The sequence below is a fragment of the Copadichromis virginalis genome, linkage group LG8 (genome assembly GCF_057382275.1).
Source record: "Copadichromis virginalis isolate Kocher_CV1m ecotype Utaka linkage group LG8, C_Virginalis_male_GT1.1, whole genome shotgun sequence".
Taxonomy (NCBI): Eukaryota; Metazoa; Chordata; class Actinopteri; order Cichliformes; family Cichlidae; genus Copadichromis; species Copadichromis virginalis.
The window spans coordinates 29780728-29795877 of record NC_140625.1 but is presented as its reverse complement, the minus strand read 5'-3'; the positions used below and the strand labels follow the sequence as shown (position 1 = coordinate 29795877).

The 15150-nt window shown below is 46.5% G+C and overlaps 24 non-coding genes across 24 annotated transcripts; 4 read left to right on the top strand and 20 right to left on the bottom strand.

Annotated features, from left to right (window-relative positions):
* Window positions 1–440: 440 nt before the first annotated feature.
* On the bottom strand, window positions 441–513 carry trnav-aac (transfer RNA valine (anticodon AAC)). The gene has a single exon. It is a non-coding gene; the product is annotated as a tRNA-Val (tRNA).
* Window positions 514–1035: 522 nt separating this feature from the next.
* On the bottom strand, window positions 1036–1107 carry trnad-guc (transfer RNA aspartic acid (anticodon GUC)). The gene has a single exon. It is a non-coding gene; the product is annotated as a tRNA-Asp (tRNA).
* Window positions 1108–1258: 151 nt separating this feature from the next.
* Window positions 1259–1330, top strand: trnaq-cug (transfer RNA glutamine (anticodon CUG)). Its single transcript has one exon. It is a non-coding gene; the product is annotated as a tRNA-Gln (tRNA).
* Window positions 1331–2491: 1161 nt separating this feature from the next.
* Window positions 2492–2564, bottom strand: trnav-aac (transfer RNA valine (anticodon AAC)). Its single transcript has one exon. It is a non-coding gene; the product is annotated as a tRNA-Val (tRNA).
* Window positions 2565–3086: 522 nt separating this feature from the next.
* On the bottom strand, window positions 3087–3158 carry trnad-guc (transfer RNA aspartic acid (anticodon GUC)). The gene has a single exon. It is a non-coding gene; the product is annotated as a tRNA-Asp (tRNA).
* Window positions 3159–3309: 151 nt separating this feature from the next.
* trnaq-cug (transfer RNA glutamine (anticodon CUG)) lies at window positions 3310–3381 on the top strand. Its single transcript has one exon. It is a non-coding gene; the product is annotated as a tRNA-Gln (tRNA).
* A 474-nt stretch (window positions 3382–3855) lies between these two features.
* On the bottom strand, window positions 3856–3928 carry trnav-cac (transfer RNA valine (anticodon CAC)). Its single transcript has one exon. It is a non-coding gene; the product is annotated as a tRNA-Val (tRNA).
* A 614-nt stretch (window positions 3929–4542) lies between these two features.
* Window positions 4543–4615, bottom strand: trnav-aac (transfer RNA valine (anticodon AAC)). The gene has a single exon. It is a non-coding gene; the product is annotated as a tRNA-Val (tRNA).
* Window positions 4616–5137: 522 nt separating this feature from the next.
* On the bottom strand, window positions 5138–5209 carry trnad-guc (transfer RNA aspartic acid (anticodon GUC)). Its single transcript has one exon. It is a non-coding gene; the product is annotated as a tRNA-Asp (tRNA).
* Window positions 5210–5906: 697 nt separating this feature from the next.
* Window positions 5907–5979, bottom strand: trnav-cac (transfer RNA valine (anticodon CAC)). Its single transcript has one exon. It is a non-coding gene; the product is annotated as a tRNA-Val (tRNA).
* Window positions 5980–6593: 614 nt separating this feature from the next.
* Window positions 6594–6666, bottom strand: trnav-uac (transfer RNA valine (anticodon UAC)). The gene has a single exon. It is a non-coding gene; the product is annotated as a tRNA-Val (tRNA).
* A 522-nt stretch (window positions 6667–7188) lies between these two features.
* On the bottom strand, window positions 7189–7260 carry trnad-guc (transfer RNA aspartic acid (anticodon GUC)). The gene has a single exon. It is a non-coding gene; the product is annotated as a tRNA-Asp (tRNA).
* A 151-nt stretch (window positions 7261–7411) lies between these two features.
* On the top strand, window positions 7412–7483 carry trnaq-cug (transfer RNA glutamine (anticodon CUG)). The gene has a single exon. It is a non-coding gene; the product is annotated as a tRNA-Gln (tRNA).
* Window positions 7484–7957: 474 nt separating this feature from the next.
* trnav-cac (transfer RNA valine (anticodon CAC)) lies at window positions 7958–8030 on the bottom strand. Its single transcript has one exon. It is a non-coding gene; the product is annotated as a tRNA-Val (tRNA).
* A 614-nt stretch (window positions 8031–8644) lies between these two features.
* Window positions 8645–8717, bottom strand: trnav-aac (transfer RNA valine (anticodon AAC)). Its single transcript has one exon. It is a non-coding gene; the product is annotated as a tRNA-Val (tRNA).
* Window positions 8718–9239: 522 nt separating this feature from the next.
* trnad-guc (transfer RNA aspartic acid (anticodon GUC)) lies at window positions 9240–9311 on the bottom strand. Its single transcript has one exon. It is a non-coding gene; the product is annotated as a tRNA-Asp (tRNA).
* Window positions 9312–10008: 697 nt separating this feature from the next.
* Window positions 10009–10081, bottom strand: trnav-cac (transfer RNA valine (anticodon CAC)). Its single transcript has one exon. It is a non-coding gene; the product is annotated as a tRNA-Val (tRNA).
* Window positions 10082–10695: 614 nt separating this feature from the next.
* Window positions 10696–10768, bottom strand: trnav-uac (transfer RNA valine (anticodon UAC)). Its single transcript has one exon. It is a non-coding gene; the product is annotated as a tRNA-Val (tRNA).
* A 745-nt stretch (window positions 10769–11513) lies between these two features.
* On the top strand, window positions 11514–11585 carry trnaq-cug (transfer RNA glutamine (anticodon CUG)). Its single transcript has one exon. It is a non-coding gene; the product is annotated as a tRNA-Gln (tRNA).
* Window positions 11586–12059: 474 nt separating this feature from the next.
* Window positions 12060–12132, bottom strand: trnav-cac (transfer RNA valine (anticodon CAC)). Its single transcript has one exon. It is a non-coding gene; the product is annotated as a tRNA-Val (tRNA).
* A 614-nt stretch (window positions 12133–12746) lies between these two features.
* On the bottom strand, window positions 12747–12819 carry trnav-aac (transfer RNA valine (anticodon AAC)). The gene has a single exon. It is a non-coding gene; the product is annotated as a tRNA-Val (tRNA).
* A 522-nt stretch (window positions 12820–13341) lies between these two features.
* trnad-guc (transfer RNA aspartic acid (anticodon GUC)) lies at window positions 13342–13413 on the bottom strand. Its single transcript has one exon. It is a non-coding gene; the product is annotated as a tRNA-Asp (tRNA).
* Window positions 13414–14110: 697 nt separating this feature from the next.
* trnav-cac (transfer RNA valine (anticodon CAC)) lies at window positions 14111–14183 on the bottom strand. The gene has a single exon. It is a non-coding gene; the product is annotated as a tRNA-Val (tRNA).
* Window positions 14184–14797: 614 nt separating this feature from the next.
* On the bottom strand, window positions 14798–14870 carry trnav-aac (transfer RNA valine (anticodon AAC)). Its single transcript has one exon. It is a non-coding gene; the product is annotated as a tRNA-Val (tRNA).
* Between the last annotated feature and the right edge of the window lie 280 nt (window positions 14871–15150).

The following is a 15150-nucleotide window of genomic DNA, read 5'->3' as shown; positions in this document are numbered from 1 at the left end:
CTTTGGACATTTAGGAGTTCACTAAAGCAAGCACAGCTCAACATATGCTGCCCTAAGAACCCCAGAACCTCTGGCAGCAGAACTGTTGCCTAAAGCGCCCATTTGTTTCATTGCCTTGGGCATTGGCTGAAAATAGGCCCAAGTCCTGTGCAGGCCACCTAGAGCCAGTCATTTCCAAGAGCTTAGTCTGTGCCTCCATCTTCAGGAAATATAGCGACTGGAGATTTGTTGATTTGTGTGAAGTCTGTGGAGTTTGCAGAAATTTGGGCCATAGACAACTCTTTAGCAAGACGAGCATCCAAAGGTTACAGATGTCAGAGACCTGAACCAGATTTGAGTACTTTCTCTTGTCTGTGTCCCAAACAGCAGTAGAACCCCACAAGTTCAAGCAGTGCCTGCAGTCAGACACTTTTATATCAGGACGCATAAGCAAAGACGCATGCTTCCGCCCGGTTTCGGACCGGGGACCTTTCGCGTGTTAGGCGAACGTGATAACCACTACACTACGGAAACTGAGCTTGCGTACCCCGTAGTAATTAAAGGAGCATTTCAATGCTTTCTTACATTTGTGGACTTTTATGACAGATCATGTAGGACTATTGAGAAGGAGGGAACTCCCATTTGTGTCATTCTTCAAGCACTCCCCCACTTATGGCTGTATTGACAATGCAAATTGTGATCTCAAGATTGCATCTCTTGTCATGGGAGCTGATCTTCTGGTTGACAAGCTCTTTGATGTCCTTTGTTTGGCTAGCACACAATCTACAGAAGACAAGACCAAGAAACTTATTTGTCAGTAGGGACGCACGTAAAACAGAGAAAATGCTGCACAAGCAGTGTTCTCTTGGACTAGCATCTCTTCTGATGGGAGCTCTTTCTGAGAAGACCTTTTCGACTTGTGAGCGCACAGGTGGAATTCATGTTTCTTCAAGCCCATTATAGGACTAGATTATTAGATTGACTAGGATCTGGTGTGCGATTAAGGTGTGTGTGGTCATTGCAGGTAAAAGGCAGAACAGAGAAGGAAACTGCTCACTCCCCGTCGGGGAATCGAACCCCGGTCTTCCGCGTGACAGGCGGAGATACTGTCCACTATACTAACGAGGACCTCTGAAGCACTGCAATGGTCACGTCAAGCTGCGATTCGCAGCAGGTATGACAGGTAAAATTTGGCTGGCCGTGTAGAAATCCCCATCGGTTTACCAGGAACTACACTTTTATGCCTGTTTGACACAGATCTTTTGTGCGCTTCAGGCAGGGTTCCATGGTGTAATGGTTAGCACTCTGGACTCTGAATCCAGCGATCTGAGTTCAAGTCTCAGTGGAACCTCATTTGGCTTTCTAGCACTTTGCTCCACAGGTACATTAGCATTAGCACACGCTAGCATAAGAATCTAGTCAGTTGAAGAGCAAGTTAGTGGCCCAGTCAGTTCCACTCCTCTTGTGTTGGCTGATCTCATCTGCACATGGTCTTCATGCTGCACCAAACCTCGCTCATGCTCTTCTGCTGCACTTTCCACTTCAGCTTCCTGCTGTATCGTTCATTAGCCACCTTGACTCAAGTCAACTTTTCCTCTTGCACTCTTCCCACTTCCAATCCCTTTGCCACCTCTGAAGGCCCCGATCTTCTTCTTGACAAGCTCTTTGATGTCCTTTGTTTGGCTAGCACACAACCTACAGAAGACAAAACCAAGAGACTTAATTCTCAATAGGGATGCAAGTAAAACAGAGAAAATGCTGGACAAGCAGAGTTGTCTAAAGAGTGAATATCAATTCCCTTGTAACCAAAGAAGGAAAAGACCCATGTTTCCGCCCGGTTTCGGACCGGGGACCTTTCGCGTGTGAGGTGAACGTGATAACCACTACACTACGGAAACCCCGAAAGACAGCTTGTTTGGCTTTCCAATGTGTCTCACTGAGTAATCTCGCACTCTGACAAATTTGGTGACATGTTCCTATCATGGCCTTGAAGTAAAAGGAGCCATGGAGAAGAGACAGACGCACTCTAGCAAGGAGTCTGAACTGTAGTCTCCATGTTAGGCTCACTTAAACTTTGGACATTTAGGAGTTCACTAAAGCAAGCACAGCTCAACATATGCTGCCCTAAGAACCCCAGAACCTCTGGCAGCAGAACTGTTGCCTAAAGCGCCCATTTGTTTCATTGCCTTGGGCATTGGCTGAAAATAGGCCCAAGTCCTGTGCAGGCCACCTAGAGCCAGTCATTTCCAAGAGCTTAGTCTGTGCCTCCATCTTCAGGAAATATAGCGACTGGAGATTTGTTGATTTGTGTGAAGTCTGTGGAGTTTGCAGAAATTTGGGCCATAGACAACTCTTTAGCAAGACGAGCATCCAAAGGTTACAGATGTCAGAGACCTGAACCAGATTTGAGTACTTTCTCTTGTCTGTGTCCCAAACAGCAGTAGAACCCCACAAGTTCAAGCAGTGCCTGCAGTCAGACACTTTTATATCAGGACGCATAAGCAAAGACGCATGCTTCCGCCCGGTTTCGGACCGGGGACCTTTCGCGTGTTAGGCGAACGTGATAACCACTACACTACGGAAACTGAGCTTGCGTACCCCGTAGTAATTAAAGGAGCATTTCAATGCTTTCTTACATTTGTGGACTTTTATGACAGATCATGTAGGACTATTGAGAAGGAGGGAACTCCCATTTGTGTCATTCTTCAAGCACTCCCCCACTTATGGCTGTATTGACAATGCAAATTGTGATCTCAAGATTGCATCTCTTGTCATGGGAGCTGATCTTCTGGTTGACAAGCTCTTTGATGTCCTTTGTTTGGCTAGCACACAATCTACAGAAGACAAGACCAAGAAACTTATTTGTCAGTAGGGACGCACGTAAAACAGAGAAAATGCTGCACAAGCAGTGTTCTCTTGGACTAGCATCTCTTCTGATGGGAGCTCTTTCTGAGAAGACCTTTTCGACTTGTGAGCGCACAGGTGGAATTCATGTTTCTTCAAGCCCATTATAGGACTAGATTATTAGATTGACTAGGATCTGGTGTGCGATTAAGGTGTGTGTGGTCATTGCAGGTAAAAGGCAGAACAGAGAAGGAAACTGCTCACTCCCCGTCGGGGAATCGAACCCCGGTCTTCCGCGTGACAGGCGGAGATACTGTCCACTATACTAACGAGGACCTCTGAAGCACTGCAATGGTCACGTCAAGCTGCGATTCGCAGCAGGTATGACAGGTAAAATTTGGCTGGCCGTGTAGAAATCCCCATCGGTTTACCAGGAACTACACTTTTATGCCTGTTTGACACAGATCTTTTGTGCGCTTCAGCCAGGGTTCCATGGTGTAATGGTTAGCACTCTGGACTCTGAATCCAGCGATCTGAGTTCAAGTCTCAGTGGAACCTCATTTGGCTTTCTAGCACTTTGCTCCACAGGTACATTAGCATTAGCACACCCTAGCATAAGAATCTAGTCAGTTGAAGAGCAAGTTAGTGGCCCAGTCAGTTCCACTCCTCTTGTGTTGGCTGATCTCATCTGCACATGGTCTTCATGCTGCACCAAACCTCGCTCATGCTCTTCTGCTGCACTTTCCACTTCAGCTTCCTGCTGTATCGTTCATTAGCCACCTTGACTCAAGTCAACTTTTCCTCTTGCACTCTTCCCACTTCCAATCCCTTTGCCACCTCTGAAGGCCCCGATCTTCTTCTTGACAAGCTCTTTGATGTCCTTTGTTTGGCTAGCACACAACCTACAGAAGACAAAACCAAGAGACTTAATTCTCAATAGGGATGCAAGTAAAACAGAGAAAATGCTGGACAAGCAGAGTTGTCTAAAGAGTGAATATCAATTCCCTTGTAACCAAAGAAGGAAAAGACCCATGTTTCCGCCCGGTTTCGGACCGGGGACCTTTCGCGTGTGAGGCGAACGTGATAACCACTACACTACGGAAACCCCGAAAGACAGCTTGTTTGGCTTTCCAATGTGTCTCACTGAGTAATCTCGCACTCTGACAAATTTGGTGACATGTTCCTATCATGGCCTTGAAGTAAAAGGAGCCATGGAGAAGAGACAGACGCACTCTAGCAAGGAGTCTGAACTGTAGTCTCCATGTTAGGCTCACTTAAACTTTGGACATTTAGGAGTTCACTAAAGCAAGCACAGCTCAACATATGCTGCCCTAAGAACCCCAGAACCTCTGGCAGCAGAACTGTTGCCTAAAGCGCCCATTTGTTTCATTGCCTTGGGCATTGGCTGAAAATAGGCCCAAGTCCTGTGCAGGCCACCTAGAGCCAGTCATTTCCAAGAGCTTAGTCTGTGCCTCCATCTTCAGGAAATATAGCGACTGGAGATTTGTTGATTTGTGTGAAGTCTGTGGAGTTTGCAGAAATTTGGGCCATAGACAACTCTTTAGCAAGACGAGCATCCAAAGGTTACAGATGTCAGAGACCTGAACCAGATTTGAGTACTTTCTCTTGTCTGTGTCCCAAACAGCAGTAGAACCCCACAAGTTCAAGCAGTGCCTGCAGTCAGACACTTTTATATCAGGACGCATAAGCAAAGACGCATGCTTCCGCCCGGTTTCGGACCGGGGACCTTTCGCGTGTTAGGCGAACGTGATAACCACTACACTACGGAAACTGAGCTTGCGTACCCCGTAGTAATTAAAGGAGCATTTCAATGCTTTCTTACATTTGTGGACTTTTATGACAGATCATGTAGGACTATTGAGAAGGAGGGAACTCCCATTTGTGTCATTCTTCAAGCACTCCCCCACTTATGGCTGTATTGACAATGCAAATTGTGATCTCAAGATTGCATCTCTTGTCATGGGAGCTGATCTTCTGGTTGACAAGCTCTTTGATGTCCTTTGTTTGGCTAGCACACAATCTACAGAAGACAAGACCAAGAAACTTATTTGTCAGTAGGGACGCACGTAAAACAGAGAAAATGCTGCACAAGCAGTGTTCTCTTGGACTAGCATCTCTTCTGATGGGAGCTCTTTCTGAGAAGACCTTTTCGACTTGTGAGCGCACAGGTGGAATTCATGTTTCTTCAAGCCCATTATAGGACTAGATTATTAGATTGACTAGGATCTGGTGTGCGATTAAGGTGTGTGTGGTCATTGCAGGTAAAAGGCAGAACAGAGAAGGAAACTGCTCACTCCCCGTCGGGGAATCGAACCCCGGTCTTCCGCGTGACAGGCGGAGATACTGTCCACTATACTAACGAGGACCTCTGAAGCACTGCAATGGTCACGTCAAGCTGCGATTCGCAGCAGGTATGACAGGTAAAATTTGGCTGGCCGTGTAGAAATCCCCATCGGTTTACCAGGAACTACACTTTTATGCCTGTTTGACACAGATCTTTTGTGCGCTTCAGGCAGGGTTCCATGGTGAAATGGTTAGCACTCTGGACTCTGAATCCAGCGATCTGAGTTCAAGTCTCAGTGGAACCTCATTTGGCTTTCTAGCACTTTGCTCCACAGGTACATTAGCATTAGCACACCCTAGCATAAGAATCTAGTCAGTTGAAAAGCAAGTTAGTGGCCCAGTCAGTTCCACTCCTCTTGTGTTGGCTGATCTCATCTGCACATGGTCTTCATGCTGCACCAAACCTCGCTCATGCTCTTCTGCTGCACTTTCCACTTCAGCTTCCTGCTGTATCGTTCATTAGCCACCTTGACTCAAGTCAACTTTTCCTCTTGCACTCTTCCCACTTCCAATCCCTTTGCCACCTCTGAAGGCCCCGATCTTCTTCTTGACAAGCTCTTTGATGTCCTTTGTTTGGCTAGCACACAACCTACAGAAGACAAAACCAAGAGACTTAATTCTCAATAGGGATGCAAGTAAAACAGAGAAAATGCTGGACAAGCAGAGTTGTCTAAAGAGTGAATATCAATTCCCTTGTAACCAAAGAAGGAAAAGACCCATGTTTCCGCCCGGTTTCGGACCGGGGACCTTTCGCGTGTGAGGCGAACGTGATAACCACTACACTACGGAAACCCCGAAAGACAGCTTGTTTGGCTTTCCAATGTGTCTCACTGAGTAATCTCGCACTCTGACAAATTTGGTGACATGTTCCTATCATGGCCTTGAAGTAAAAGGAGCCATGGAGAAGAGACAGACGCACTCTAGCAAGGAGTCTGAACTGTAGTCTCCATGTTAGGCTCACTTAAACTTTGGACATTTAGGAGTTCACTAAAGCAAGCACAGCTCAACATATGCTGCCCTAAGAACCCCAGAACCTCTGGCAGCAGAACTGTTGCCTAAAGCGCCCATTTGTTTCATTGCCTTGGGCATTGGCTGAAAATAGGCCCAAGTCCTGTGCAGGCCACCTAGAGCCAGTCATTTCCAAGAGCTTAGTCTGTGCCTCCATCTTCAGGAAATATAGCGACTGGAGATTTGTTGATTTGTGTGAAGTCTGTGGAGTTTGCAGAAATTTGGGCCATAGACAACTCTTTAGCAAGACGAGCATCCAAAGGTTACAGATGTCAGAGACCTGAACCAGATTTGAGTACTTTCTCTTGTCTGTGTCCCAAACAGCAGTAGAACCCCACAAGTTCAAGCAGTGCCTGCAGTCAGACACTTTTATATCAGGACGCATAAGCAAAGACGCATGCTTCCGCCCGGTTTCGGACCGGGGACCTTTCGCGTGTAAGGCGAACGTGATAACCACTACACTACGGAAACTGAGCTTGCGTACCCCGTAGTAATTAAAGGAGCATTTCAATGCTTTCTTACATTTGTGGACTTTTATGACAGATCATGTAGGACTATTGAGAAGGAGGGAACTCCCATTTGTGTCATTCTTCAAGCACTCCCCCACTTATGGCTGTATTGACAATGCAAATTGTGATCTCAAGATTGCATCTCTTGTCATGGGAGCTGATCTTCTGGTTGACAAGCTCTTTGATGTCCTTTGTTTGGCTAGCACACAATCTACAGAAGACAAGACCAAGAAACTTATTTGTCAGTAGGGACGCACGTAAAACAGAGAAAATGCTGCACAAGCAGTGTTCTCTTGGACTAGCATCTCTTCTGATGGGAGCTCTTTCTGAGAAGACCTTTTCGACTTGTGAGCGCACAGGTGGAATTCATGTTTCTTCAAGCCCATTATAGGACTAGATTATTAGATTGACTAGGATCTGGTGTGCGATTAAGGTGTGTGTGGTCATTGCAGGTAAAAGGCAGAACAGAGAAGGAAACTGCTCACTCCCCGTCGGGGAATCGAACCCCGGTCTTCCGCGTGACAGGCGGAGATACTGTCCACTATACTAACGAGGACCTCTGAAGCACTGCAATGGTCACGTCAAGCTGCGATTCGCAGCAGGTATGACAGGTAAAATTTGGCTGGCCGTGTAGAAATCCCCATCGGTTTACCAGGAACTACACTTTTATGCCTGTTTGACACAGATCTTTTGTGTGCTTCAGCCAGGGTTCCATGGTGTAATGGTTAGCACTCTGGACTCTGAATCCAGCGATCTGAGTTCAAGTCTCAGTGGAACCTCATTTGGCTTTCTAGCACTTTGCTCCACAGGTACATTAGCATTAGCACACGCTAGCATAAGAATCTAGTCAGTTGAAGAGCAAGTTAGTGGCCCAGTCAGTTCCACTCCTCTTGTGTTGGCTGATCTCATCTGCACATGGTCTTCATGCTGCACCAAACCTCGCTCATGCTCTTCTGCTGCACTTTCCACTTCAGCTTCCTGCTGTATCGTTCATTAGCCACCTTGACTCAAGTCAACTTTTCCTCTTGCACTCTTCCCACTTCCAATCCCTTTGCCACCTCTGAAGGCCCCGATCTTCTTCTTGACAAGCTCTTTGATGTCCTTTGTTTGGCTAGCACACAACCTACAGAAGACAAAACCAAGAGACTTAATTCTCAATAGGGATGCAAGTAAAACAGAGAAAATGCTGGACAAGCAGAGTTGTCTAAAGAGTGAATATCAATTCCCTTGTAACCAAAGAAGGAAAAGACCCATGTTTCCGCCCGGTTTCGGACCGGGGACCTTTCGCGTGTGAGGCGAACGTGATAACCACTACACTACGGAAACCCCGAAAGACAGCTTGTTTGGCTTTCCAATGTGTCTCACTGAGTAATCTCGCACTCTGACAAATTTGGTGACATGTTCCTATCATGGCCTTGAAGTAAAAGGAGCCATGGAGAAGAGACAGACGCACTCTAGCAAGGAGTCTGAACTGTAGTCTCCATGTTAGGCTCACTTAAACTTTGGACATTTAGGAGTTCACTAAAGCAAGCACAGCTCAACATATGCTGCCCTAAGAACCCCAGAACCTCTGGCAGCAGAACTGTTGCCTAAAGCGCCCATTTGTTTCATTGCCTTGGGCATTGGCTGAAAATAGGCCCAAGTCCTGTGCAGGCCACCTAGAGCCAGTCATTTCCAAGAGCTTAGTCTGTGCCTCCATCTTCAGGAAATATAGCGACTGGAGATTTGTTGATTTGTGTGAAGTCTGTGGAGTTTGCAGAAATTTGGGCCATAGACAACTCTTTAGCAAGACGAGCATCCAAAGGTTACAGATGTCAGAGACCTGAACCAGATTTGAGTACTTTCTCTTGTCTGTGTCCCAAACAGCAGTAGAACCCCACAAGTTCAAGCAGTGCCTGCAGTCAGACACTTTTATATCAGGACGCATAAGCAAAGACGCATGCTTCCGCCCGGTTTCGGACCGGGGACCTTTCGCGTGTTAGGCGAACGTGATAACCACTACACTACGGAAACTGAGCTTGCGTACCCCGTAGTAATTAAAGGAGCATTTCAATGCTTTCTTACATTTGTGGACTTTTATGACAGATCATGTAGGACTATTGAGAAGGAGGGAACTCCCATTTGTGTCATTCTTCAAGCACTCCCCCACTTATGGCTGTATTGACAATGCAAATTGTGATCTCAAGATTGCATCTCTTGTCATGGGAGCTGATCTTCTGGTTGACAAGCTCTTTGATGTCCTTTGTTTGGCTAGCACACAATCTACAGAAGACAAGACCAAGAAACTTATTTGTCAGTAGGGACGCACGTAAAACAGAGAAAATGCTGCACAAGCAGTGTTCTCTTGGACTAGCATCTCTTCTGATGGGAGCTCTTTCTGAGAAGACCTTTTCGACTTGTGAGCGCACAGGTGGAATTCATGTTTCTTCAAGCCCATTATAGGACTAGATTATTAGATTGACTAGGATCTGGTGTGCGATTAAGGTGTGTGTGGTCATTGCAGGTAAAAGGCAGAACAGAGAAGGAAACTGCTCACTCCCCGTCGGGGAATCGAACCCCGGTCTTCCGCGTGACAGGCGGAGATACTGTCCACTATACTAACGAGGACCTCTGAAGCACTGCAATGGTCACGTCAAGCTGCGATTCGCAGCAGGTATGACAGGTAAAATTTGGCTGGCCGTGTAGAAATCCCCATCGGTTTACCAGGAACTACACTTTTATGCCTGTTTGACACAGATCTTTTGTGCGCTTCAGGCAGGGTTCCATGGTGAAATGGTTAGCACTCTGGACTCTGAATCCAGCGATCTGAGTTCAAGTCTCAGTGGAACCTCATTTGGCTTTCTAGCACTTTGCTCCACAGGTACATTAGCATTAGCACACCCTAGCATAAGAATCTAGTCAGTTGAAAAGCAAGTTAGTGGCCCAGTCAGTTCCACTCCTCTTGTGTTGGCTGATCTCATCTGCACATGGTCTTCATGCTGCACCAAACCTCGCTCATGCTCTTCTGCTGCACTTTCCACTTCAGCTTCCTGCTGTATCGTTCATTAGCCACCTTGACTCAAGTCAACTTTTCCTCTTGCACTCTTCCCACTTCCAATCCCTTTGCCACCTCTGAAGGCCCCGATCTTCTTCTTGACAAGCTCTTTGATGTCCTTTGTTTGGCTAGCACACAACCTACAGAAGACAAAACCAAGAGACTTAATTCTCAATAGGGATGCAAGTAAAACAGAGAAAATGCTGGACAAGCAGAGTTGTCTAAAGAGTGAATATCAATTCCCTTGTAACCAAAGAAGGAAAAGACCCATGTTTCCGCCCGGTTTCGGACCGGGGACCTTTCGCGTGTGAGGCGAACGTGATAACCACTACACTACGGAAACCCCGAAAGACAGCTTGTTTGGCTTTCCAATGTGTCTCACTGAGTAATCTCGCACTCTGACAAATTTGGTGACATGTTCCTATCATGGCCTTGAAGTAAAAGGAGCCATGGAGAAGAGACAGACGCACTCTAGCAAGGAGTCTGAACTGTAGTCTCCATGTTAGGCTCACTTAAACTTTGGACATTTAGGAGTTCACTAAAGCAAGCACAGCTCAACATATGCTGCCCTAAGAACCCCAGAACCTCTGGCAGCAGAACTGTTGCCTAAAGCGCCCATTTGTTTCATTGCCTTGGGCATTGGCTGAAAATAGGCCCAAGTCCTGTGCAGGCCACCTAGAGCCAGTCATTTCCAAGAGCTTAGTCTGTGCCTCCATCTTCAGGAAATATAGCGACTGGAGATTTGTTGATTTGTGTGAAGTCTGTGGAGTTTGCAGAAATTTGGGCCATAGACAACTCTTTAGCAAGACGAGCATCCAAAGGTTACAGATGTCAGAGACCTGAACCAGATTTGAGTACTTTCTCTTGTCTGTGTCCCAAACAGCAGTAGAACCCCACAAGTTCAAGCAGTGCCTGCAGTCAGACACTTTTATATCAGGACGCATAAGCAAAGACGCATGCTTCCGCCCGGTTTCGGACCGGGGACCTTTCGCGTGTAAGGCGAACGTGATAACCACTACACTACGGAAACTGAGCTTGCGTACCCCGTAGTAATTAAAGGAGCATTTCAATGCTTTCTTACATTTGTGGACTTTTATGACAGATCATGTAGGACTATTGAGAAGGAGGGAACTCCCATTTGTGTCATTCTTCAAGCACTCCCCCACTTATGGCTGTATTGACAATGCAAATTGTGATCTCAAGATTGCATCTCTTGTCATGGGAGCTGATCTTCTGGTTGACAAGCTCTTTGATGTCCTTTGTTTGGCTAGCACACAATCTACAGAAGACAAGACCAAGAAACTTATTTGTCAGTAGGGACGCACGTAAAACAGAGAAAATGCTGCACAAGCAGTGTTCTCTTGGACTAGCATCTCTTCTGATGGGAGCTCTTTCTGAGAAGACCTTTTCGACTTGTGAGCGCACAGGTGGAATTCATGTTTCTTCAAGCCCATTATAGGACTAGATTATTAGATTGACTAGGATCTGGTGTGCGATTAAGGTGTGTGTGGTCATTGCAGGTAAAAGGGAGAACAGAGAAGGAAACTGCTCACTCCCCGTCGGGGAATCGAACCCCGGTCTTCCGCGTGACAGGCGGAGATACTGCCCACTATACTAACGAGGACCTCTGAAGCACTGCAATGGTCACGTCAAGCTGCGATTCGCAGCAGGTATGACAGGTAAAATTTGGCTGGCCGTGTAGAAATCCCCATCGGTTTACCAGGAACTACACTTTTATGCCTGTTTGACACAGATCTTTTGTGTGCTTCAGCCAGGGTTCCATGGTGTAATGGTTAGCACTCTGGACTCTGAATCCAGCGATCTGAGTTCAAGTCTCAGTGGAACCTCATTTGGCTTTCTAGCACTTTGCTCCACAGGTACATTAGCATTAGCACACCCTAGCATAAGAATCTAGTCAGTTGAAGAGCAAGTTAGTGGCCCAGTCAGTTCCACTACTCTTGTGTTGGCTGATCTCATCTGCACATGGTCTTCATGCTGCACCAAACCTCGCTCATGCTCTTCTGCTGCACTTTCCACTTCAGCTTCCTGCTGTATCGTTCATTAGCCACCTTGACTCAAGTCAACTTTTCCTCTTGCACTCTTCCCACTTCCAATCCCTTTGCCACCTCTGAAGGCCCCGATCTTCTTCTTGACAAGCTCTTTGATGTCCTTTGTTTGGCTAGCACACAACCTACAGAAGACAAAACCAAGAGACTTAATTCTCAATAGGGATGCAAGTAAAACAGAGAAAATGCTGGACAAGCAGAGTTGTCTAAAGAGTGAATATCAATTCCCTTGTAACCAAAGAAGGAAAAGACCCATGTTTCCGCCCGGTTTCGGACCGGGGACCTTTCGCGTGTGAGGCGAACGTGATAACCACTACACTACGGAAACCCCGAAAGACAGCTTGTTTGGCTTTCCAATGTGTCTCACTGAGTAATCTCGCACTCTGACAAATTTGGTGACATGTTCCTATCATGGCCTTGAAGTAAAAGGAGCCATGGAGAAGAGACAGACGCACTCTAGCAAGGAGTCTGAACTGTAGTCTCCATGTTAGGCTCACTTAAACTTTGGACATTTAGGAGTTCACTAAAGCAAGCACAGCTCAACATATGCTGCCCTAAGAACCCCAGAACCTCTGGCAGCAGAACTGTTGCCTAAAGCGCCCATTTGTTTCATTGCCTTGGGCATTGGCTGAAAATAGGCCCAAGTCCTGTGCAGGCCACCTAGAGCCAGTCATTTCCAAGAGCTTAGTCTGTGCCTCCATCTTCAGGAAATATAGCGACTGGAGATTTGTTGATTTGTGTGAAGTCTGTGGAGTTTGCAGAAATTTGGGCCATAGACAACTCTTTAGCAAGACGAGCATCCAAAGGTTACAGATGTCAGAGACCTGAACCAGATTTGAGTACTTTCTCTTGTCTGTGTCCCAAACAGCAGTAGAACCCCACAAGTTCAAGCAGTGCCTGCAGTCAGACACTTTTATATCAGGACGCATAAGCAAAGACGCATGCTTCCGCCCGGTTTCGGACCGGGGACCTTTCGCGTGTTAGGCGAACGTGATAACCACTACACTACGGAAACTGAGCTTGCGTACCCCGTAGTAATTAAAGGAGCATTTCAATGCTTTCTTACATTTGTGGACTTTTATGACAGATCATGTAGGACTATTGAGAAGGAGGGAACTCCCATTTGTGTCATTCTTCAAGCACTCCCCCACTTATGGCTGTATTGACAATGCAAATTGTGATCTCAAGATTGCATCTCTTGTCATGGGAGCTGATCTTCTGGTTGACAAGCTCTTTGATGTCCTTTGTTTGGCTAGCACACAATCTACAGAAGACAAGACCAAGAAACTTATTTGTCAGTAGGGACGCACGTAAAACAGAGAAAATGCTGCACAAGCAGTGTTCTCTTGGACTAGCATCTCTTCTGATGGGAGCTCTTTCTGAGAAGACCTTTTCGACTTGTGAGCGCACAGGTGGAATTCATGTTTCTTCAAGCCCATTATAGGACTAGATTATTAGATTGACTAGGATCTGGTGTGCGATTAAGGTGTGTGTGGTCATTGCAGGTAAAAGGCAGAACAGAGAAGGAAACTGCTCACTCCCCGTCGGGGAATCGAACCCCGGTCTTCCGCGTGACAGGCGGAGATACTGTCCACTATACTAACGAGGACCTCTGAAGCACTGCAATGGTCACGTCAAGCTGCGATTCGCAGCAGGTATGACAGGTAAAATTTGGCTGGCCGTGTAGAAATCCCCATCGGTTTACCAGGAACTACACTTTTATGCCTGTTTGACACAGATCTTTTGTGCGCTTCAGGCAGGGTTCCATGGTGAAATGGTTAGCACTCTGGACTCTGAATCCAGCGATCTGAGTTCAAGTCTCAGTGGAACCTCATTTGGCTTTCTAGCACTTTGCTCCACAGGTACATTAGCATTAGCACACCCTAGCATAAGAATCTAGTCAGTTGAAAAGCAAGTTAGTGGCCCAGTCAGTTCCACTCCTCTTGTGTTGGCTGATCTCATCTGCACATGGTCTTCATGCTGCACCAAACCTCGCTCATGCTCTTCTGCTGCACTTTCCACTTCAGCTTCCTGCTGTATCGTTCATTAGCCACCTTGACTCAAGTCAACTTTTCCTCTTGCACTCTTCCCACTTCCAATCCCTTTGCCACCTCTGAAGGCCCCGATCTTCTTCTTGACAAGCTCTTTGATGTCCTTTGTTTGGCTAGCACACAACCTACAGAAGACAAAACCAAGAGACTTAATTCTCAATAGGGATGCAAGTAAAACAGAGAAAATGCTGGACAAGCAGAGTTGTCTAAAGAGTGAATATCAATTCCCTTGTAACCAAAGAAGGAAAAGACCCATGTTTCCGCCCGGTTTCGGACCGGGGACCTTTCGCGTGTGAGGCGAACGTGATAACCACTACACTACGGAAACCCCGAAAGACAGCTTGTTTGGCTTTCCAATGTGTCTCACTGAGTAATCTCGCACTCTGACAAATTTGGTGACATGTTCCTATCATGGCCTTGAAGTAAAAGGAGCCATGGAGAAGAGACAGACGCACTCTAGCAAGGAGTCTGAACTGTAGTCTCCATGTTAGGCTCACTTAAACTTTGGACATTTAGGAGTTCACTAAAGCAAGCACAGCTCAACATATGCTGCCCTAAGAACCCCAGAACCTCTGGCAGCAGAACTGTTGCCTAAAGCGCCCATTTGTTTCATTGCCTTGGGCATTGGCTGAAAATAGGCCCAAGTCCTGTGCAGGCCACCTAGAGCCAGTCATTTCCAAGAGCTTAGTCTGTGCCTCCATCTTCAGGAAATATAGCGACTGGAGATTTGTTGATTTGTGTGAAGTCTGTGGAGTTTGCAGAAATTTGGGCCATAGACAACTCTTTAGCAAGACGAGCATCCAAAGGTTACAGATGTCAGAGACCTGAACCAGATTTGAGTACTTTCTCTTGTCTGTGTCCCAAACAGCAGTAGAACCCCACAAGTTCAAGCAGTGCCTGCAGTCAGACACTTTTATATCAGGACGCATAAGCAAAGACGCATGCTTCCGCCCGGTTTCGGACCGGGGACCTTTCGCGTGTTAGGCGAACGTGATAACCACTACACTACGGAAACTGAGCTTGCGTACCCCGTAGTAATTAAAGGAGCATTTCAATGCTTTCTTACATTTGTGGACTTTTATGACAGATCATGTAGGACTATTGAGAAGGAGGGAACTCCCATTTGTGTCATTCTTCAAGCACTCCCCCACTTATGGCTGTATTGACAATGCAAATTGTGATCTCAAGATTGCATCTCTTGTCATGGGAGCTGATCTTCTGGTTGACAAGCTCTTTGATGTCCTTTGTTTGGCTAGCACACAATCTACAGAAGACAAGACCAAGAAACTTATTTG